At 43.3% G+C, this 23,986-nt stretch overlaps 1 long non-coding RNA gene across 1 annotated transcript in view; it reads left to right on the forward strand.

The window, feature by feature from the left end:
- Positions 1 to 2,505, forward strand: part of LOC142736912 (uncharacterized) — a 73,096-nt gene extending 70,591 nt beyond the window's left edge. Inside the window, exon 3 of the long non-coding RNA XR_012880563.1 lies at positions 1,765 to 2,505. This is a non-coding gene — a long non-coding RNA (uncharacterized LOC142736912). The remainder of the gene's footprint in view (positions 1 to 1,764) is intronic.
- Positions 2,506 to 23,986: the final 21,481 nt, after the last annotated feature.

Here is a 23,986-nt window from a genome sequence, read left to right on the forward strand (position 1 = left end):
CCAGGGGTGCTGGGAAGAGCCGGGTACCATCCTGTACTTGACCATCTGTAGTGATGGTCGGCCACTGGGGTGGCCGCAGGCTGGTATTATCAGGAGGGCAAAGGCCAGATACAGTGGCCCTTCCCACCCTGGTAATGCTAGGCTGCTGCTGCTTTATTGTATCTGGCTGGTTATGAAAAATGGGGGGGACCCCACGTCATTTAAAAAAAAAATAAAAAAAAATTGGAAAGAACGATGTCAGGTCCCCCCCAATTTTCATAACCAGCCAGATACAACACAGCAGCAGCAGGCAGCATTACCAGGGTGGTAGGGGCCACTGTTTTTGGCCTTCCCCAGCCTAATACTACCAGCCGGCGGCCGCCCCGGTGCCTGCCCGTCACTACAGATGGTCGGGTACTGGTTCGTACCCGGCTCTTCCCAGTATCCCTGGTGGCGGTGGGTACCGGGGTAATAATGGGGGTTAGTGTTGGCCTTTGCATCGGCTAACATTAAGCCCCGCCTTAGTAATGGAGGTTGTCAATCAGCCAGCGGCCATTACTAAGGCGGTGATAATAAAGTTTAAAAAGATACAAGCACATAGAAAAAATATTTTATTGAAATAAAAAAACAACCCTCATTAACCATTTTATTGTGAATAAAAAAAACGCTGTCATTGAAGTCCTCGAATCCGAAGTCCAACAACCGAACCTGTAAAAAAACACAATCACACAAAAATAATCAGTAACACATAAAGAAGCAAAATTATTATTATTACCTTTCCTGGGTCCAACGCTGGAGCCGCAATGTCAGCGAGCAGGGCCCTATATCTAATCCAATCATGTGTGATACTGTCTGCTGAGCCACTGTATCTAATCCTATCATGCGTGATACTGTCTGCTGGGCCCTATATATAATTCTATCATGTGTGATACTGTCTGCTGAGCCACTATATATAATCCTATCCATAGTTTATAGTGTCGTAGTGCTATAGATATGCTATGCTGTCTCCTATACACACATTTTTTTTTTTGGGTGGACACATATGTATTGGGGCTATTTCCCCTGACATTTTAAGCCCTGAGGGTATGTTCACACGGCAGCGTCCGTTACGGCTGAAATTACGGTGCTGTTTTCAGGAGAAAACAGCTCCGGAATTTCAGACGTAAAGGCAAGTGCAGGCGTCTTTCGCTGCGTCCATTACGGACATAATTGGAGCTGTTTTTCCATGGAGTCCATGGAAAACGGCTCAATTTACGTCTGAAGAAGTGATAGGCGCCTTTTGACAGCGGCGCGTAAAAAAAATGACCGTCGGCACAGAACATCGTAAGACCCATTCAAATGGATGGGCAGATGTTTGCCAATGCTTTTGAGTCGCATTTTCGGACGTAATTCAATGTTGAAACGCCCGAATTACGTCCGTAAATAGGGTGTGTGAACCCAGCCTTAGTGACTCCCGCGGCTGCTAGTGCTGCATTGTTGGGTCACTTAGGAGACCCAGCGATGCAGCTGAAAGCTGCGGACCGTCGGCCATGAGGAGTTTGCGGGGGGGGGGGCCCAATAAGAACTCTTGCATCGGGGCCCATAAGCCTTTAGCTACACCCCTGAGTATGTATCTTCTGACGATCTAACATTCATAGCCTATGGTCTTGTCTTTATATGTATCCATTTTATAAATTGTAGTCTGTCGCTTTATCAAGGACTGCAAAGCTGCTGAGAGACTTCTCATGTGTTTGTTGACAATGATTTGTTGTTCTTCTCTGTATATATATTGTTTTTGTCTTGCAGGCCCACTGGAGAGGGCAGGCCGCGATGCTGTTACTGTACAAAGGAATGATAGGCTTCTGGGAGACAGCGACGGGGGAGTTGTGAGAACTGACTAGGCCCTGGTTCTGGCAGAAGAGAGAGCGTGGTGACACTTATGTGCTGTGCCACCATGCTGATATAAGAATGAAGGGGCAGAGGAGAGCCCATAAAAGGAAGAGGTTTGGTGCTTTTAAACAGTGAGTGGATGAACTGTGTGAGGTGCTAGACATAGTTGCTGTTGATCTGTGCAGTAGTGGAGCAGGAGCTGGTCATCAATGAAAGCCTGATTGTCTCCCTATGTTGAGGCAGGGAAGTACTGGTGGCTGCAGCTATGGGCTGGTGAGTCAGGGAGGTGACTTGGACCTATGATGAGCAGGAGGTCACCAGCTGAGAAATGGGCAAGTCCTTAGGAAAGGACTGCTGGATTAGTCCGTGACAGAGGTAGTGTCAGGGATCATTACCATGTATATTGTTTGCAAAAATATTATCCTCACACATATGTATTTACATTTCAGTTCTTTGTGTAATATACTGATATATAACAAGTTCTTTGTTCATGTCGGACACGCCTATAGAAGACACCGCCCCCTGGAATGCAAGAGGAGTGTACAGAAGAACTTGCAGCTGAGAAGCAGGTGGGGCTTGGGCACTCCCACATCTCTAGGGAGGGGGCATGTGTCTTTTCCTGTGTTTCTTTGTTCTGAATAAAGTTCAGTTGGCTTCCTGTCTGATCTGGGGAAAGCTGTGTACCAACATCTCTGTGGCTGGTTTACTTCTTTCCAGGCATGCCTTTAGCTCTCAATTTACAGAGGTGGTTATTCGGTGTGAAATAACAGGGAGAAGGAAGCTACCCTGAAATACGGACCTGACAGTAGTAGTTGAGAACCCTTGAGAGTCAGGGTTCTAGAGAGAAGGCTACCTTGATCCTATGTAGATTAGAATTATAGGAGGAGACCTGAGGAAGGTTCCTCCTGGGTTCTGAGGTCTTCTGATGGAAGTGTCTGTGAGAAGTGACGTGTGTAGGAACGTTGAAAAACAGTGCCCTTAAAATACTTAACCCCTGAGGGTCAGAGAGCGGTGCTAAGGAAGGATCACTGAGCAGTTGCAATAGGCAAAACCTTTAAGATCAGGGAACCGTGACTAATTCTTGCAGACTGAAACCTTTGAGACATGAACAGTGCCAGATATTTCACGACTGAGCCCGCACGTTTTTTCTTGAAAAGTATTATCTGAGCATGGAGTCTTTACTGATAAACCCACAGAGCACAGGATGCAAGAGGAGGCTAACAGGATTGTCTCTTTGTGTTAACTAGTAAGGTTACATTCACACGAGTGTATCAGATTCACTCGTGTGAAAAACGTGCGTGAATGTGGTCCGTGTGTGATGCGTTATGCATCAGTGTGCTTTGCGAGTGGCATGCGTTATTCACGCACTCGCAAAACACATCTTTTTTTTATTTTCAATTGAATTGATGCGCAAATTACGCACCGCACACAGATGTGCAACCGTGTGCGGTGTGTGGTTTTCACGGACCCATTGACTTTAATAAAGGACATGCAATGAGTTTCACGCAACGGACTCTCGCTGCATAACAACTCCTGCATGTCTGAACGAACCCATTGAAATCAATGGATCCGTGTGCTGCGTGTGATTTCCAGCACACGGACGTTATTCACGTTCGTCTGAATGAGCCCTTAGAGACTTTACTGATTAATCCCTTCCAAGCCGATTTCTTACTCCTCTAGCTAGGCTGTATAATGTTTAAATATATTTTATGCTGCTTGCAGGTACATCCATCAGAACAGTTAAAATCCCACTACTAAAATTAAAGTAAAACTATGTAAATTATGCAGAGGTAAATCCTCAGTTTTGTTGATTAAACATATTTGAAAAAAGTCTTGATTTAATTCCCTATTACTTCCTGAGTTTATCTCAGAAGTGATAGGTCCTCTATAAGAACAGGAGTGGAAGAGAGATCGGTGTCTGCCAGAAAGGTGGGAAAATTGTGAGAGAGTCCTGAGACTGTCTGAGGATAAGGCCACACGGAGCAGCCATGACACAGTCGCAACGTGGCCAACAACCGCGCCGGCACCATGTTCGGTGCGGCTGTCAAATAGCCTGTTAATGGCCGCACGTTAATACGGGTAAAACGTCCCTTTATCAGCAAAATCGTGCAGCCTTGAATTAATAAACTCTTTATGGCCGCACGATTTTGCAAATTATAACAAGTTACTCTCTATGGCAGCGCCGGGAAAAAGCCGAACACTGCACTCGGCTATCTCCGGCGCTCCCATAGAGAATGAATGGAGCGGTAGTTCATGTGAGCATGTAACCAGAATAACCCTTAACATGGTATTTGACAGCCGTGCCTACATAGTGCCAGTGCGGTTGTTGGCCGCGTTGCGACCGCGTCAGGGCCGCCTCGTGTGGCCTTACCCTAAAGAAACACAATTTGGGTGTGGTTTCTGGGAGACAAGTAGAGACCTGTACAAGAAGATATTCCTGGTTGGCTAAGGGTTTCATTTTGGTTGGGCATTTTGTAGCAGATTCGATATTGTGCCACTTCATGTCTTATAACCAATAAGCTTACTGTGCCTCAAAAAGAGAAAGAACCATATTCTTGTGTGGCATTGTAATATCAGTCGTGCTCTGTACAAAAAGTCTGTTCAACATTCATTTGGTTTGCGATTTGTATTTATTTTTTTTTTTAAAGAACCACCACACTCATCCCACGTTATATATATATAATATAGAGAAAAGCAGAGACAGTAAGAAGGAGAGGAAAAATAGTGAGGAAAGAAAAAAGGGGGGGGGAAAGGGGGGGGGGAGCTGACCTGACACACCGGATCTAGGTGGGAATTCACGAGGCCATGATGGTCTTATATTCCTCGGTTGTTTGGAAACAAATCCATTCACGCCATGTTTTTAGGAGGAGGCATGGGTCCCCTTCATTGATGCCGTGAGATCCTCCATTCTCATGATCTCCTGGATCTTGACGAACCACATGCCCACCGTCGGAGGACAGGACTGTCTCCACAGTGCAGGAACACACGCCCTGGCTGCGTTCAGGAGCTCCGTATTTTCAGACGTTTTTAGTCTAGTGTTGTGAACATACCCTTAGGGCCTCTTCACACAGAGTATTTCGACGAGCTTTTTGGAGCGGAAACCGCTCCGCAAAACTCGGCAAAAAACTGCCAAAAATGCCTCCCATTGATTTCAATGGGAGACGGGGGCTATTTTCTCCTGCGAGCGATAAAACCGCCTCTCGGGAGAAAGAAGGGACATGACTTATCTTCGCGCGTTTACGCCTCTGACCTCCCATTGGCATCAATGGGAGGCAAAGATAGCGTATTTCGCAGAGTTTTTTGCAGGTAGCACTCAATGGCCGCGGGCGAAAAACGCAGCCAAAATCGCAGCGCAAATCGCGGCAAACGACATGCAGCAAGGACAAAATCTGCCTCAGAATCCCAAAATGAATTTTGAGGCAGAATTTTCCTCCTGCAAAATCGAGGCTTTAGGGTATGTTCACACACAAACTCAAAAACTTCTCAAAATACGGAGCTGTTTTCAAGGGAAAACAGCTTCTGATTTTCAGACGTTTTTTAAGCCACTCAAGATTTTTCGCTGCGTTTTTCGCTGCGTTTTTTGCGGGCGTTTTTGGAGCTTTTTTTGATAGAGTCAATGAAAAACAACTCCAAAAACGTCCCATGAAGTGACCTGCATTTCTTTTTCGCGGCCGTTTTTTTACGCGTAAAAAAACACAGTGAAAAACGCTCCATTGGAACAGAAAGCCGTTTTCCCATTGAAATCAATGGGCAGATGTTTGGAGGCGTTCTGCTTCCGATTTTTCGCTCGTTTTTTGGGCGTTTACGGCCCGAAAAGTGGCCGAAATTAGGTTGTGTGAACATACCCTTACTCAGCTATAAATAAGGGTTAGGGTATGTTCACACGCAAACGCAAAATACCTCTGAAATTACGGAGCTGTTTTGAGGCGAAAACAGCTCCTGAATTTCAGACGTTTTTGCATGTACTCGCGTTTTTCGCAGCGTCTTTTACGGACGTACTTAGAGCTGTTTTTCATTGGAGTCAATGAAAAATGGCTCCAAAAACGTCCCAAGATGTATCCTGCACTTCTCTGAGCGGGCGTGATCTTACGCGCCGTCTTTCGACAGCGACGCGTAAAATTATACCTCGTCTGAACAGAACATCGTAAGACCCATTGCAAGCAATGGGCAGATGTTTGCCGACGTATTGGAGCCGTCTTTTCATGCATAATTCGAGGCGTAAAACACCTAAATTACGTCTGAAAATAGGTTGTGTGCACATACCCTTAGAGCAACCTGAAATGCTTAAGGCTGGGTTCACACAACCTATTTCCAGGCGTAATGGAGGCGTTTTACGCCTCGAATTACGCCTGAAAACACGGCTCCAATACGTTGGCAAACATCTTCCCATTCATTTCAATGGGTTTGCCGATGTACTGTGCCGACGACCTGTCATTTTACGCGTCGCTGTCAAAAGATGGAGCGTAAAATAACAACCTCGTCAAAGAAGTGCAGGACACTTCTTGGGATGTAATTGGAGCCGTTTTTCATTGAATCCAATGAAGAACAGCTCCAAATTACGTCCGTAATGGACGCCCCGCAAAACGCGAGTAGGAGCAATTACGTCTGAAATTCGGGAGCTGTTTTCTCCTGAAAACATCTCCGTACTTTCAGACGTAAATGCAGTTATCGTGTGCACATACCCTAAGCCTTTTCTGTCGGTATTAAAACATGTTTTTTGTCATTTTTTGTTTGAAATAAAAGAAAAAAGGTGTTTTTTTTACTGAACGGAACTGCTGGATCCTTCTCATTTGGATATTGCATGTGTGACCCTACCCCTTTGTTTCCAAGAGCCTGTGGAGTTCAGCACCCGTGGAGCTGGCTGGCGTTTGCCCACCTTGTTTGTTTAATATTAATCTAGTTGTTCAAAATGTTCTTTGAAGATAAATTTAAACATGAAAATTACTCAACTTCCTAAATAGTCAAGTGATTCTCCATAGGGAATCTTTAATCAGAAATCTTTATCAGGAAGAGAAAGGGCAACATAACATATTTATAATGTGTAATTGATCTCTAGCGTTAATTATATAGATTTGGAAGTCATACATGGAGGTCACAGATGGCCAACTAAAAATACGATTATAAAAAAAATTATTCAGGAAGACGCACACACACACACACACACACACACACACGCACACTTTATGGACAAATGTATTGGGACACTTACACATTATATCTACAGGAGCTTTTATAACATCCCATTCATAATCCATAGGCATTATTACAGCTTCCACTCTTCTGGGAAAGCTTTTCACAAGATTTTGGAGTATGTCTGTGTGAATTTTTGCTTATTCATCCAGAAGAGCATTTGTGAGGCCAGACACTAATGATGGAAGAGAGGGCCTGGATCACAATCTCCGTTTTAGTTCATCCCAAGGTTGTTTGATGGGGTTGAGGTCAGGACTCTGTTTGAGCCACTCAAGTTTTTCCACATTAAAATCACCCAACCATACCTTTATGGACCTTGCTTTGTCCACTGGGGCACAGTCATGCTAGTACAGAAAAGGGTGTTCCTTATACTGTTCCCACAAAGTAGGAAAATACAATTGTCCAAAACTTCACTGGAACTAAGAGGCCTAGGCCAACCCCTGAAAAACAACCCCAAAGCTTTATCTCTTCTCCATCAAATTTTATAGTTGTCACAATGCAGGTAGGCGGGTAACTTTCTCCTGGCATTCGCCAAACCCAGACTCTGTCATCAGACTGCCAGATAGGGAAGCAAGATTCGACAATACACAGAAAACATTTCCACTGCTCCAAAGTCCAGTGGCGGCGTACACCACTCCACCCGACGCTTGGCACTACGCTTGGGAATGTAAGGCTAGCATGCAGCTGCTTGGCCATGGTAATCCATGCCATTAAACTCCTAAAACCGTTTTTGTGTGGATGTTAATAACAGAAAAGGTTTCGAACTCTGCAGTTATTGATTCGGCAGAGCATTAGCGACTTTTACGCACTATGCGCCTCAGGACTTAGCGACCCCCCTCTGTAACCTTACGTGGTCTGCCACTTCGTTGCTAAGTTACTGTGGTTCCTAAATGCTTCCACTTTTCAATAATACCACTCACAGTTGATCATAAAATTTCTTCCCTCCTAGATATTCCACGAACTGACTTGTTGCAGCGGTCTAATCCTATTACAGTACCACGCTGGAATTCAGTGATCTCTTTAGAACGACCCATTGTTTCACAAATGTTTGTAAAGGCAGACTGCATGGCTAGGTGCTGGAGTTTATACACCTGGCAATGGGACTGAATGAAACACCTGAATTCAATAATTAAGAGGTGTGTCCTAATACTTTTGTCTATATAGTGTACTTTAAAAAGGTGCAGATGATACTAAAATGACATGACATCATGTCTGCATGCAACCAGTAAGACTAAATTGATCCACTAGACTCTAGAAACTAAGTTTGGTTTTTAAAATAACAAAAAAGAGTTGCCATGCATTTTATTATATAGGGATCAAATATGATATTTCATCTCATTTAAGACAAAATTTAAAGTCAAACATCCAAAATAACATCAAATGTAAAAATGTCATCGCATGGACTTTTTAATCCAATAATTCTTCGTGGCCTAAACTCTGCCAGCTTTGCTTGTTCTGTCATCTTGCATTCTATAAAGTATAAGGGCATTTGGCAAGTTTAATTTGGGTTTATTTGGCTTTGTTTATTTTATCCGGAGGTGAGTGGTCAAATGTCTCCCTATAAGTACAGACAGTGCCAGCCTTAGGCTCTTGGGCGCCCAGTGCTGGATTATTTTGGCACCACTCTCATACTAATGCCATAGGAAAAAAATATATATATATATATCCAGGCAGGAAATAGTTTATCTGTGAAACAATATCAAACCACACCAGTTAGTAAACATTGCTTCGCAAAAACACTATATACTGTACATACATTGCTATATAGTGAACACACATATAACACAACTACACCATGTTCCAAATTATTATGCACATTGGATATTTAAGTGTCATAAACATTTAATTATTAGTTTTTCAATTAAACTCATAGATGGTATTGTGTCTTAGGGCTCTTTGGATCATTGTAATCAATCTCAGACACCTGTGATAATTAGTTTTCCAGGTGTGCCCAATCAAAGGAAAACTACTTAAGAAGGACGTTCCACATTATTAAGCAGGCCACAGGTTTCAAGCAATATGGGAAAGAAAAAGGATCTCTCTGCTGCCGAAAAGCGTGAAATACCTTGGACAAGGTATGAAAACATTGGATATTTCAAGAAAACTTAAGCGTGATCATCGTACTGTGAAAAGATTTGTGGCTGATTCGGAGCACAGACGGGTTCATAATGAGGAAGGTTTCTGCCATACAAATTAATAGGATTAGGAGAGCGGATGCTAAAATGCCATTGCAAAGCAGCAAACAGGTATTTGAAGCCGCTGGTGCCTCTGGAGTCCCGCGTACCTCAAGGTGTAGGATCCTCCAGAGGTTTGCAAGTGTGCATAAAGCTATTATTCGGCCACCCCTAAACAATGCTCACAAGCAGAAACGGTTGCAGTGGGCTCAGAAATACATGAAGACTAATTTTCAAACCGTGTTGTTTACTGATGAGTGCCATGCAACCCTGGATGGTCCAGATGGATGGTCCAGATGGATGGAGTAGTGGATGGTTGGTGAATGGCTGGTGAATGGCCACCATGTCCCAAAAAGGCTTCAACGTCAGCAAGGAAGTGGCGGAGTCATGTTTTGGGCTGGAATCATGGGGAGAGAGCGGGTCCCTGACGGAGTGAAAATGACCTCTGCAAAGTACGTAGGGTTTAAGACTGACCACTTTCTTCCGTGGTACAAAAAGAAGAACCGTGCCTTCCATAGCAAAATTATCTCCATGCATGACAATGCACCATCTCATGCTGCAAAGAATACTTCTGTGTCATTGGCTGCTATGGGCATAAAAGGAGAGAAACTCATGGTGTGGCCCCCATGTTCCCCTGACCTCATCCCTAATGAGAACCTTTGGAGCATCCTCAAGCAATATATCTATGAGGGTGGGAGGCAGTTCACATCAAAACAAAGATGTTTTCTGACATCCTGCAAAGATATTCAAGCAGAAACTGTCCAAATACTCACAAATTCAATGGATGCAAGAATTGTGAGGGTGATATCAAAGAAGGGGTCCTATGTTAACATGTAACTTGGCCTGTTAAGTTTTTTTGGATTGAAAGGGCTTTTGATTTCAGTAAATATGACCTCCTGATGCTGTAAATTCAACAAATTACCATTTTAGTTCTCTTTACAACCTTTAAAATGTTTTGATCTCTGTTGTGCATAATAATTTGAAACAGTGCATTTTGAGTTTTTTACTTCTAAAAAAAAATTTGTTATCATTAGGAGATTTGTTCAATAAAATTCTCATTATGCTCCAACGGTTAATGGCTTGAAGATTATACTGACTGTCATTTGCATCGACTATTTAGGAAAATCAGCGAAAAATAACATTTGCATAATAATTTGGAACGCGGTGTATATACTGTATACACATATAAGGTTGCTGTATACTGTATTCAATCAGTATATATTGAACACACAATATCGCTATCTACTGTATTAACATATAATATCGCTATTTACAGTACACACAATACTGCTATATACTGTACTTACAAATATCACTGTACACATATAATATCACTATATCCTGTACACACATAATACTGCTTTATACTACACACACACACACATATATATCACTATATTCTATACACGCATATAATATGGCTATTTACTGTAGTTCCATATATTGCTATATACTCTCCTCACATATAATATCTATATGTACAGTACACACGTCATACTGGATATGCCACTAATATCTAATAGATGCGCAGCAACCTCTCCACTAGTCCCCATCTGGAACCGGCAATTTGCGGCTGCCGCACCAGGTGAAGTGTGGGTTCAGAGGACCCCTGTTCTCGATATAGGTGCATGTCCCAGAACTGGGAACCCCATCTATCAGACATTTATGGCATATCCTGTTGATAAATTGGGAATACTGCTTTTCTGTCTTCTTAAATGGGACTACCGCTTTATGGACACTAGTCGGGTGTCTGGTGAGGATTTACACCTTACACTATATTAGGCGGTGCTGCTGTGTTGTTTTTTTCTAGATGGATATGACATAGATAGACAGACAGACAGACAGACAGATAGATAGATAGATAGATAGATAGATAGTGTAATGACGGGGGTAGGGAAACGGACAAGTGAGCCCTAATCTACCCGCCACTCTGTCCCTGCCTACTTGCAACGACCCACCCTAGGCGACGGGGTACAACTGGGCGGCGGTCCCTACGCTCAGTAAGTGCAAGAGACAAACAGACAAGGGAACACAAAGCAAAGGGAAATGGGGCAGTTGCCCACGGCAACACCGTGAGCAACAAGAGTGGTGAACGAGCCGAGTCAAACCAGGAGTGTACGAGGTACCAAACGCAGAGCAGGAGAGTAGTCAGAAAGCCAGGGTCAGTATGGAGCAGGATCAAATAGTAAGAAGCTGTAGCTGGGCCAGGAAACCACACGAGAAGAAACACAAGCAAAGGAGGAACAGGAAAGGCAGGTATAAATAGACAGAGGGCGGGAGCTAGCTCCGTCTGGCCAGGCTGCGATAGGCTCTCCCACTCCTAAGCCTGCCATCCTGAGTGGTGGAAGCTGGAGTCAGTCTCAGTGACATAGACAGGTGCAGACTGATTACCTATGGGCGTATACACAGAAGTTGTGCCTGGCAGATCCTTTACAGTACCCTCCCTTTTATGAGGGGCCACCGGACCCTTTCTAAGTCGACCTGGTTTATTGGGGAAACGGAGGTGGAACCTCCTGACCAATACCCCAGCGTGAACATCCCGGGCGGGTACCCAAGTCCTCTCCTCAGGCCCGTATCCTCTCCAATGGACCAGGTACTGGAGGGAGCCTTGGACCATCTTGCTGTCCACAATCTTGGCCACCTCGAATTTCACCCCCTCAGGGGTGAGAACGGGAACAGGAGGTTTCCTCGAGGGAGCCAAGGATGGCGAGCAGCGTTTAAGGAGGGAGGCATGAAACACGTCGTGTATTCGAAAAGATGGGGGCAACTCCAGTCGGAAGGAGACAGGATTGAGGACTTCAATGACCTTATACGACCCAATAAACCGGGGAGCAAACTTCTTGGACGGGACCTTAAGGCGCAAGTTCCTAGACGATAACCACACCAGATCCCCGACCATAAACAAGGGGATAGCAGAACGTCTTCTATCAGCCTGAGTTTTTTGTATGCTCTGGGACGCCTCTAGGTTCTTCTGAACCTGGGCCCAGACTGTGCACAGTTCCTGATGAACGACCTCTACCTCGGGATTGTTGGAACTACCAGGTGAGACGGAGGAGAACCGTGGATTAAACCCAAAATTACAGAAAAAGGGGGAGACCCCTGACGAGTTACTGACCCGGTTATTAAGGGAAAATTCGGCGAGGGGAATGAATGAGACCCAATCATATTGACAGTCAGAGATAAAACACCTTAAATATTGTTCTAGAGATTGATTAGTCTTTTCAGTTTGACCATTAGTTTCAGGATGGAAGGCAGAGGAGAAGGACAGATCAATCTCCAACTTTTTACAGAAGGCTCTCCAAAACAATGAAACAAATTAAACCCCTCTGTCCGAAACAATATTGACAGGGACCCCATGGAGACTCAGGATGTGTTTGACAAACAAGGTAGCTAACGTCTTGGCATTAGGTAGTTTCTTGAGGGGCACAAAGTGGCACATCTTACTGAAGCGGTCTACTACCACCCACACCACCGGCTTGCCTTGAGATGGAGGCAAATCGGTGATAAAATCCATGGAGATATGGGTCCAAGGTCTCTGGGGAATGGGCAAAGAAAGTAGTAAGCCCGCTGGTCGGGACCTGGGAGTCTTGGACCTAGCACAAACCTCACAAGCGGCGACGTAGGCCTTAACGTCTTTAGGCAACCCAGGCCACCAATATTTTCTGGCAATGAGGTGTTTGGTACCCAGGACGCCTGGATGACCAGATAGTGCGGAGTCATGATTTTCCCTAAGTACCCTTAGCCGGTATTGCAGGGGAACAAACAGCTTGTCCTCAGGAAGGTTCACGGGAGCTGAATCTTGATCAGCCGCAATTTCAGTGACTAAATCAGAATCAATAGAAGAAATGATTATACCAGGAGACAAAATACAAGCAGGATCTTCCTCCGAAGGAGGGCTGGCCATGAAGCTACGCGACAGTGCATCGGCCTTAATATTTTTAGACCCAGCCCTATAGGTAACCAAAAAGTTGAATCTGGTAAAAAATAGCGCCCATAGAGCTTGTCTCGGGTTTAGCCTCCGGGCAGATTCTAGGAAAACCAGATTCTTGTGGTCGGTAAGGACCATTACCTGGTGCCTAGCCCCCTCCAGGAAGTGGCGCCACTCTTCAAATGCCCATTTAATGGCTAAGAGTTTGCGGTTGCCAATATAATAGTTACTCTCAGTGGGCGAAAACTTCCTGGAGAAGTAGGCACAGGGACGGAGATGGGTGAGGGACCTGGTACCCTGGGACAAGACAGCCCCCACTCCCACCTCGGATGCGTCAACTTCCACGATAAATGGCTCCATTTGGTTGGGCTGAACCAGCACTGGGGCCGAGATAAAGCACTTCTTAAGGACCTCAAAAGCCTGGACAGCCTCAGGGGGCCAGTGGAGGAGATCAGCACCTTTGCGAGTGAGGTCCGTAAGAGGCTTAGCGATGACCGAGAAGTTAGCAATAAATCTGTAATAATTAGCGAACCCCAAGAAACACTGTAACGCCTTCAGGGAGGCAGGTTGGACCCATTCCGCCACAGCCTGGACCTTGGCGGGGTCCATGCGGAATTCATGAGGAGTGAGGATTTGACCCAAAAATGGTATCTCCTGTACCCCTCGAATTCCACCCCCTCAGGGGTGAGAACGGGAACAGGAGGTTTTCGGTTTTCGCAAACAGTTTTTTTTTTCCCGAAGGACCTGGAGCACCTTCCTGACATGCTCAATGTGGGAGGACCAGTCCTTGGAAAACACCAGTATGTCATCAAGGTACACTACAAGAAATACCCCCAGGTAATCTCTTAAAATCTCATTTATGAAATTCTGGAAGACCGCAGGAGCATTACACAACCCAAAGGGCATGACGAGGTATTTGAAATGACCTTCGGGCGTGTTAAACGCAGTCTTCCACTCATCCCCCTCTTTGATGCGGATAAGGTTATACGCCCCCCGTGGATCAAACTTAGAGAACCATTGGGCCCCCTGAACCTGATTAAAGAGATCAGGAATCAAAGGAAGGGGATACTGGTTCCTTACAGTGACCTTATTCAAGTTACGGTAGTCAATGCATGGCCTAAGACCACCATCCTTCTTCCCTACGAAGAAGAAGCCAGCACCTACCGGAGAAGTAGAGGGGCGAATGTAACCCATGGCCAGGAATCCCTGGATATACTCTCTCATGGCTTCACGTTCGGGACAAGAAAGATTAAATATCCTACCCTTAGGGAGCTTAGCTCCTGGTACCAATTCGATAGCGCAATCGTATTCTCTATGAGGAGGTAACACTTCGGAGGCCTCCTTAGAGAAAACATCAGCGAAGTCCTGAACAAACTCAGGTAGCGTGTTCACCTCCTCGGGGGGAGAAATAGAATTAACAGAAAAACATGACGTCAAGCATTCATTACCCCATTTGGTAAGCTCCCCAGTATTCCAGTCAAACGTGGGATTATGCAACTGCAACCAGGGAAGGCCTAAAACCAAATCGGACGATAATCCCTGCATCAACAGTACAGAGCACTGCTCCAAATGCATGGAGCCAACAAGGAGTTCAAAAACAGGGGTATGATGTGTAAAATAACCATTAGCAAGAGGAGTGGAGTCGATACCCACTACCGGGACAGGTTTAGGCAAATCAATTAAAGGCATAGCTAGAGACATGGCAAATTCCACAGACATGATATTAGTAAAAGACCCTGAATCCACGAAGGCACTACCGGTAGCAGACCTACCCCCAAAAGAGACCTGAAAGGGAAGCAAGATTTTATTACGTTTAATATTTACGGGAAATACCTGTGCACCCAAGTGACCTCCCCGATGATCACTTAGGCGCGGACGTTTTCTGGCTGCTTATTCTTACGCCTAGGACAGTTGTTCACTTGATGCTTGTCATCCCCACAGTAGAAGCAGAGACCATTCTTCCTGCGGAACTCTCTACGTTGTTGGGGGGACACGGAGGCCCCGAGTTGCATAGGTACCTCCGAGTCGTCCGTGGAAGAGCGAAGCAACGGGACCTCGGGAGGCATCATGGGGGAGTCAGAGGGGAAAACACAAAAACGTTCAAGTTTTCGTTCCCTGAGACGTCGGTCAAGTCGTACCGCTAAAGCCATAACCTGGTCAAGGTAGTCAGAAGAGGGATAGCTAACTAGCAGGTCTTTCAGGGCGTTCGACAGACCCAACCTAAACTGGCACCTTAAGGCAGGGTCATTCCACCGAGAAGCTACGCACCACTTCCTAAAGTCAGAACAATACTCCTCAACAGGTCTCTTACCCTGATGTAAGGTCACCAGCTGACTCTCAGCAAAGGCAGTCCTGTCAGTCTCGTCATAAATGAGTCCGAGAGCAGAAAAGAAACGATCAACGGAGGAAAGTTCAGGAGCCAAGGAGAAGGCCCACTCTTGGGGCCCTTCCTGGAGCCGGGACATAATAATACCCACCCGCTGGCTCTCAGAACCTGAGGAGTGAGGCTTTAAGCGAAAGTAGAGCCTACAACTCTCCCGAAAGGAGAGAAAAGTCCTCCGGTCCCCTGAGAACCGGTCAGTCAACTTGAGGTGGGGTTCAAGAGGTGAGGTGAGGGGCACTACCATGGTAGCGTCAGGCTGGTTGACCCTCTGAGCCAGGGCCTGAATCTGTAGGGAGAGACCCTGCATTTGCTGGGCCAGGGTCTCAAGGGGGTCCATAGTAGTGTCAGGGACCAGGGTAGACTAGGTATATGGGCTTGTGATTATGTAATGACGGGGGTAGGGAAACAGACAAGTGAGCCCTAATCTACCCGCCACTCTGTCCCTGCCTACTTGCAACGACCCGCCCTAGGCGACGGGGTACAACTGGGCGGCGGTCCCTACGCTCAGTAAGTGCAAGAGACAAACAGACAAGGGAACACAAAGCAAAGGGAAATGGGGCAGTTGCCCACGGCAACACCGTGAGCAACAAGAGTGGTGAACGAGCCGAGTCAAACCAGGAGTGCACGAGGTACCAAACGCAGAGCAGGAGAGTAGTCAGAAAGCCAGGGTCAGTATGGAGCAGGATCAAATAGTCAGAAGCTGTAGCTGGGCCAGGAAACCACACGAGAAGAATCACAAGCAAAGGAGGAACAGGAAAGGCAGGTATAAATAGACAGAGGGCGGGAGCTAGCTCCGTCTGGCCAGGCTGCGATAGGCTCTCCCACTCCTAAGCCTGCCATCCTGAGTGGTGGAAGCTGGAGTCAGTCTCAGAGACATAGACTCAGGTGCAGACTGATTACCTATGGGCGTATACACAGAAGTTGTGCCTGGCAGATCCTTTACAGATAGATAGATAGATAGATAGATAGATAGATAGATAGATAGATAGATAGATAGATAGATAGATAGATAGATATACTGCTTGAGAAAGGTCTGAATTAGGACTGAAACGTTGCAATTTACCATATGGGTGAATAAAAGCTTTTTCACTTTTTTGATACTATGATGTGGAGTGCTGCCTATTCTTTGAATTCCTAAATTTTTGGACTGTTGGTCATGTTCTGGACTCGAGGCTTGCACACACAAGACCTTTGCAAAGGTGATTTTCTTCATTCTTTGGTGCGGCTCTTCTTTGTATTTTCTAGATGGATATATAGATAGAAAGAAAGATGAATATATAGATAGAATAGATAGGAACACAGCACAGGAGTGGAGGGTGACACAGGACAGTACTATTACCTAAGTTTCCTCTGCTTGACCTAACTGGGTCTGCAGATGCTGAATACGTGGTGTACCTCTCCCTACTCTTTTCTCTTTCCCGACTGCTTCTGATATCAGAAAAGAGAAGGGACAGGGGCTGCAGAGGCAGTAATGAGAGGTAGTGCTGAGCAGCAGCACCGCTTTTATTCAGGATTCATGTTGCGCCCTGTGCAGCCGCACAAGTCGCACACTCCTAAGGCCGGCCCTGAGTACCGGCATGGGTACTCATATACACTTATGTTATATACATCTCATGTGCTCCACTTTTGTAGGACAAATTCTTCCTTTAAACATTGATAAATATGTCTCGCAGCTGCAATAATGAATTAGGCTAGGGCTTCACAGCGACATGTGTAGCACCACGAAAAACCATATGCGATTAGATGTCACCTTTTTTTAGCACGATTTGTGTGCGAGTTGCATACGACTTCGACTATTTTTTTTTCAAAAACGTATAAAGACCTGTCACACGCAAGTTGCACACAAGTCGCAGGCAGTTTACATTGCGGTCCATGGAAAGCCATGTCACGTGCAACTTGCTACATGCGACCCAAAATCCAGCAAGTTTGCATTTTTTTTGCTGATCGCATCGCAGTTGCGTTAGGTGTAATGACACAACGTGACCACTTAGGCAATCAACAGTTTGATGTTGCAAACGACATGGCAATTTTCATGTCACGCAACACATGTAGTCGTGTAGCCCTAGCCTTACACCCACCACTCTTCTGCCATGCTTTTTCAGAAAGCTGAAATTCATATTCAAATTCAAATTAGATGTTTTAAATAACTTTATGAAAAGTTTTAGCACTTTGATAAATACAACATAATTAACCACCACCAATCAATCAGTGGAAATAATGCTGTATGAACTTTCTTCACTGCAAATAAAGTTCAGGGCATGCAAGTTCTTGAATATTTTAGTCCCCACCCTTTGTGTCTTATTCTCTTTTCTTTGGTCTCCCATCCTCTGGCATTTAATATTCCTTTCTATCCTTCTATCATTTATAGTGATCACTAAATGCCCCTAACTTTTAAGTGGAGAGGGGCCCCCTTAGGTTGTGGTAGCTGGTATGCCTACTTACCTGATAGATTTCCATGCTTGTAAAGGGTACCTTTTAAATGACTGTACAAAGAAAAAGAGGTGTGCACTATTTGTGCCCACTGCACAACCATTCATACTTGCGATTTTGAACAAATTTTCTGTGACTCCCCTATATATATATATATATACTGTCCTCCCTCTGACATGTGTAAGATCACTATGCGCAATGCCAATTATTAGCTGGAATGGAATGAAGTAGGATGCCACTGGACTCTGTAACAGTGGAAACGTGTTCTCTGAAATGATGAATCATGTTTCACTATCTGGCAATCTCCTGTACAAATCTGGGTTTGGTGGATGTCAGGAGAATGCTACCTAATGGAATGCATTGTGCCTACTGTCAACATCAGTGCCTGACCTCACAAATGCTCTTTTGGGCGAATGAGCACAAATTTCCACAGACACAATCCAAAATCTTCTGAAAAGTCTTCCCAGGTGAGTGGAGGTGGTTAAAGCTTCAAAAAGGGGACCCACTTCATATTTAAGGGGTTGTCCCATAATTGACAATTATCACTCATCCAGAGGGTCTTGCTCATAGTGGGCGGGCAATGAGGAGGAAAAAGGGATTCTCGAAATAGGACTGGGGTCCAAATGGTTGGGCCCCCAACGAGCAATGTACATTTTCTATGTGAAAAAAACAACATGTCCTTACTCATCCCAGAGATGGATAGTAATTCAGCATACTTTCCGAATGATAGCCACATTATTTATAATATGTGGCTAGGTTTTTAACATGTGTTATATTCATTCCAGGTATGCTACTTTTATCCTTTACAGCTCTTTTGCCTTAACATTCAATAGATACAGAGAATACTGAATATAATAACATTTATATAACTAAAACAATCCCAACAGATTATTTCAAAACATTTACAATTTTTTAAACAATTTATTTTCCTTATCCAGAGTTAGGGATTTTGTAAAATGGTTTTTCCTTTGCCATTTAATGGTCTAATGATAACTTTTGATTATGTTACAGAAGAGATTGTCATCTTAAAAGGATGTGGATACGCCTGGAGAGTAACGTTGTCTTAAAAATATGCACCAGAAACTATTGTAAATTATTCTGTATCTTCTATGCCCAAGTATCCATTTTTAGAATTCACTGATGGAAATAGTCTTGATTATTGTTCCTTATTGCTAAGCTTTATGTGCTGCTTCACCATGTGGGTTGTCCTATCGTTTATCACTACTTTATTCTGTATATGAGGCATTGTTTCACCCCTTCAGGACTGAGCCTGTTTTGGCCTTGATGATGAAGCCGATTTTTTCAAATCTGATGTGTCATTTTATGTGGTAAAAACTTTGGAATGCTTTTACCTATCCAAGCGATTCTGAGATTGATTTCTCGTGACATATTGTACTTTATGTTAGTGGAAAAATGTGGTCGATAAATTTAGTATTTATTTGTATCTGCTTGTAAAACAGATAGTAATAGCACACAAAATAGTTACTAGTTAACATCCCACATATGTCTACTTTATGTATGCATTTTTTCTTGAACATTCTTTTATTTTTCTAGGCCGTTACAAGGCTTAGAACTTTAGCAGCAATTTCTCACATTTTCAAGAAAATTTCCAAAGGCTATTTTTAAGGGACCAGTTCAGTTGTAAAGAGGCTTTGAGGGGCCCATACAATACAAATCCCTGCTCCATATATCACACCCTGCACCATGACATGCTATTAAGTTGTGGTGCGTGAAAAGGGTTAATGCACAGTGGGTGGTGCAAAGTGAAAATTACTGATATGCCAATTTAGTGCACAATATGTTGTGCCCAGTTTGTGCCACTGAAGGCAAATACCTCATGAAATGTTAATCGGGTTCTCCTGGGTATGTTGATGCCATATATGTGGACATAAACTGCTATTTGGACACGCTGTAGGGCTCAGAAGAGAGGGAGCACCATCTGGCTTTTGGAGTGCAGATTTTGCTTGACAGTAGTTCTGTTTCAGGTTTTACCGGTATTTCAGTTTATAATGTGCTGTGCGGAGTACATCAGGGCATAATAAGAGGGTATAATAATGCGGTAAATAAATAATATTTCATATATGTGTGGCCAGTGTCGCACTGATAAATGGCGCCCAATCTTATCTGCTTTTAGAACACTGCACATTTTGCATCGCCATATTCTGAGTGCCAGAACTTCTTTATTTTTTCTTCACCGGAGCTGTGTGAGGGCTTATTTGTAGCGGAAGAATATGTAGTTTTCATTGGTACCATTTTAGGGTACATGCGATTTTTTTTGATCACTTTTTACTCCATTTTTTGGCAAGCAAGGTGACCAAAAACTATAAATTCTGACAATGTTTTCTACTTTTTTCTATTTTTTTTTACGGCGTTCACGCTGGGCTATAAATTACAATTTAACGTTATTCTGCAGGTTGATACGATTACGGTGATACCGTATGTATATAGTTTTTTTATGTTTTTCAGCGTTTGCACAATAAATAACTTTTTTATTAAATAATTAATTTTTTGTGTCACCATATTCTGAGACATAACTTTTTTAAATTTCAATCGAAAAAGCTGTGTAAGGGCTTGTCTTTTGCAAGACGGGTTGTAGTTTTTATTGGTACTATTTTGAGGTACATGCGACTTATCGATCACTTTGTATTGTATATTTTGGGTGATGACCAAAAAATAGTGATTCTGACTTTGTTCTTTGCTTATTTTGTTTGCAGCGTTCACAGTGCGGGAAAAATAATATTATTGTTTTAACGTTTGGATCCTTACAAACACGGTGATAACAAATATGTGTACTTTTTTAACATTTTAATTTTTTTCCTATAATAAAAAACTTAATATGTGGAAAAAAAGCATATCATAACTTATAACTTTTATTTTTACACATTCATAAAACATTTTTATTAACTTTTTTTACACTTTTTTTTCTCCCGCTAGGGGACTTGAATACCTGCAGCACTGATTGCTGCTAGAATACATTAGACTACCTAGGTGGTGCAATGTATTCTAACTGTCAGTTTGACATTGACAGTGACGTAATAGGAAGCCTATGAGGACTAGCTGGAGGCTGGTCCTCATAGGCTTCTGTGCATGGCAGACCGGAAGGCCATTGTCTGGCCTCTGGTTTCCATGCCAATCATCGCGCATTGTGGGGCCGGCCAATGTGCTACAAACCCCCTAAATGCGGCGATTTCAATCGATCGCCGCATCTAAGGGGTTATTCGCCAAAATCATCAGCAACAGGGAGAGCAGAGCAGAAACTCTGCAAGTTACCGCCGCAGCAGCGTAGCGCTGAACGGTGGTTAACTGTTAAAGTCCAAACGTAACTACACGTCAAGGTGCGCTAAATAAATGCCTGGACGTGCAGTTATGTCAAGGTACGGGAAGGAGTTAAGAGTAATATTGACCTTTCATTGGTTTGGTTTTCAGTCGCTGATGTCATGTTACTTTTTAAAACATGTTTTTATTTTTATTCAAGAACAATAAAATAAATAAAGCCATATTTATAATGCAGTAACATAAAGTTAGGTAAAAGATAAAATCAATATGACGGTGGTCAAAACAATGATAGTCACACAGACCAGTACCAGGTATGCAACAAAGGTCCTATTGAAGGACAAGGAAGATAGAAGAAAGAGAGGAGAAGTGGGAATAAAAATGTTTTTCAGAGGGGAAGGAGTGGGGAGATGTGAGGACCGACTTGCTAACAGCCTCGAGAAGCGCAATCATTGCTTTAACCCCTTAAGGACGCAGCCTTGTTTTGGCCTTAAGGCTCAGAGCCCATTTTTCAAATCTGACATATTTCCCTTTATGTGTTAATAACTTCGGAATGCTTAAACCTATCTAAGCGATTCTGAGATTGTTTTCTCGTGAGACATTGGGCTTTATGTTAGTGGTAAAATTTAGACGATATATTCAGTGAAATTTTTTTTTTCTGAATTTAAATGCATCTGCTTGTAAGACAGAGGGTTATACCACTCAAAAAAGTTACTAGTTCACATTTCCCATATGTCTACTATATGTTGGCATCATTTTTTGAACATTCTTTTTTTTTTCTAGGACGTTATATGGCTAAGCAATTTGCTACATAAGCAGCAATTTCTCATATTTTGAATAAAATTTCAAAAGCCTCTTTTTTTAGGTACCAGTTCAGTTCTAAAGTGGCTTTGAGGGGCTTATATATTATAAACCCCCATAAAACATTTCATTTTAGAAACTAAACCCCTCAAAGTATTCAAAGCAGCATTTAGAAAGTTTATTAACCCTTTAAGTGTTTCACAGGAATTTAAAGCAACGTAGAGGTGAAATTACCATATTTCTTTTTCAATTATTCAATTAAATTATTCAATTTTTTTTCTGTAAAACAGAAGGTTTTACCAGAGAAACACAACTCTATACTTATTGGCCAGATTCTGCAGTTTTGAGAAATATCCCACATGTGGCCCTAGTGTGGTAATGGACTGAAGCACCGGCCTCCGAAGCAAAGGAGCACCTAGTGGATTTTGAGACCTCCTTTTTATTACGCACCATGTCCGGTTTGAAGAGGTCTTGTTGGGCCAAAACTGTGGAAACCCCCCAAAAGTGACCCCATTTGACAAACTACACCCTTCAAGGAACTTATCGAGGGTTATAGTGGGCATTTAGATCCCACAGGTTTTTTGCTGCATTTTGTTGAATTAGGCTGTGCGATTGAAAAACACATTTTTCTGATAAAAGGTATGAATTTTTAATTTTGGACAAGGAATAAAGGAGGAAAAGCACCCCAACATTTGTAAAACACTTTTTCCTGCTTACGGCAATACCTCATATGTGGTCATAAACTGCTGGTTGGACAAACGGCAGGGCTCAGACAGGCAGGAGTGCTATTTGGCATGTAGATTTTGCTGGATTGGTTTCTGGGTGCCATGTCGCATTTGCAGAGCTTCTGAGGTACCAGAACAGGGGAAACCCATTAAAAGTGACCCCATTTTGGAATCTAGACCCCTTGAGGAATTCATTGTAGTTTTCATAGGGTGCATGCAACTTTTTGATCAGTTTTTATTCTATTTTTAAGAAGCGTGGGGACTAAAAAACAGCACTTCTACTATTGTTTTTTATTCCTTTTTTTTACAGCATTGACCGTGCGCTATAAATGACATATTCACTTTATTTTGTGGGTCGATACGATTACTTATTTTGCACAATAAAATACTTTTTGTAAAAAATCATTTACTTTTTGAGTTACCTTATTCTAAGAGCCAGAACTTTTTTATTTTTCCATCAATAAAGCCGTGTGAGGGCTTGTATTTTGCGTAACTGATAGTTTCGATCAGTACCATTTTTAGACACATGCTTCTTTTTGGTCTCTTTTTATTCCATTTTTTGGGAGGTGAAGGGACCAAAAAATTGTGATTCTGGTATGGTTTATTATTATTTTCTTTTAGGGCGTTCACCATGCGGGATAAATAACGAAATAGTTTTGTAGTTCAGGCTGTTACGGACATGGCAATACCAATTAGGCCTTATTCACACGAACGTGTTTTCATGACGTGATTTTCACGCGCGTCGCACGGACGTACACTACCGTTCAAAAGTTTTGGGTCACCCAGACAATTTTGCGTTTTCCATGAAAACTGACACATCAAATGACTAGAAAATATAGTCAAGACATTGACAAGGTTAGAAATAATGATTTTTATTTGAAATAATAATTTTCTCCTTCAAACTTTGCTTTCGTCAAAGAATGCTCCATTTGCAGCAATTACAGCATTGCAGACCTTTGGCATTCTAGCTGTTAATTTGCTGAGGTAATCGGGAGAAATTTCACCCCATGCTTCCAGAAGCCCCTCTTACAAGTTGGATTGGCTTGATGGGCACTTCTTGCGTACCATACGGTCAAGCTGCTCCCACAACAGCTCTAAGGGGTTGAGATCTGGTGACTGCGCTGGCCACTCAATTACAGATAGAATACCAGCTGCCTGCTTCTTCCCTAAATAGTTCTTGCATAATTTGGAGGTGTGCTTTGGGTCATTGTCCTGTTGTAGGATGAAATTGGCT

Source organism: Rhinoderma darwinii, chromosome 1 (assembly GCF_050947455.1).
Source record: "Rhinoderma darwinii isolate aRhiDar2 chromosome 1, aRhiDar2.hap1, whole genome shotgun sequence".
NCBI lineage: Eukaryota > Metazoa > Chordata > Amphibia > Anura > Rhinodermatidae > Rhinoderma > Rhinoderma darwinii.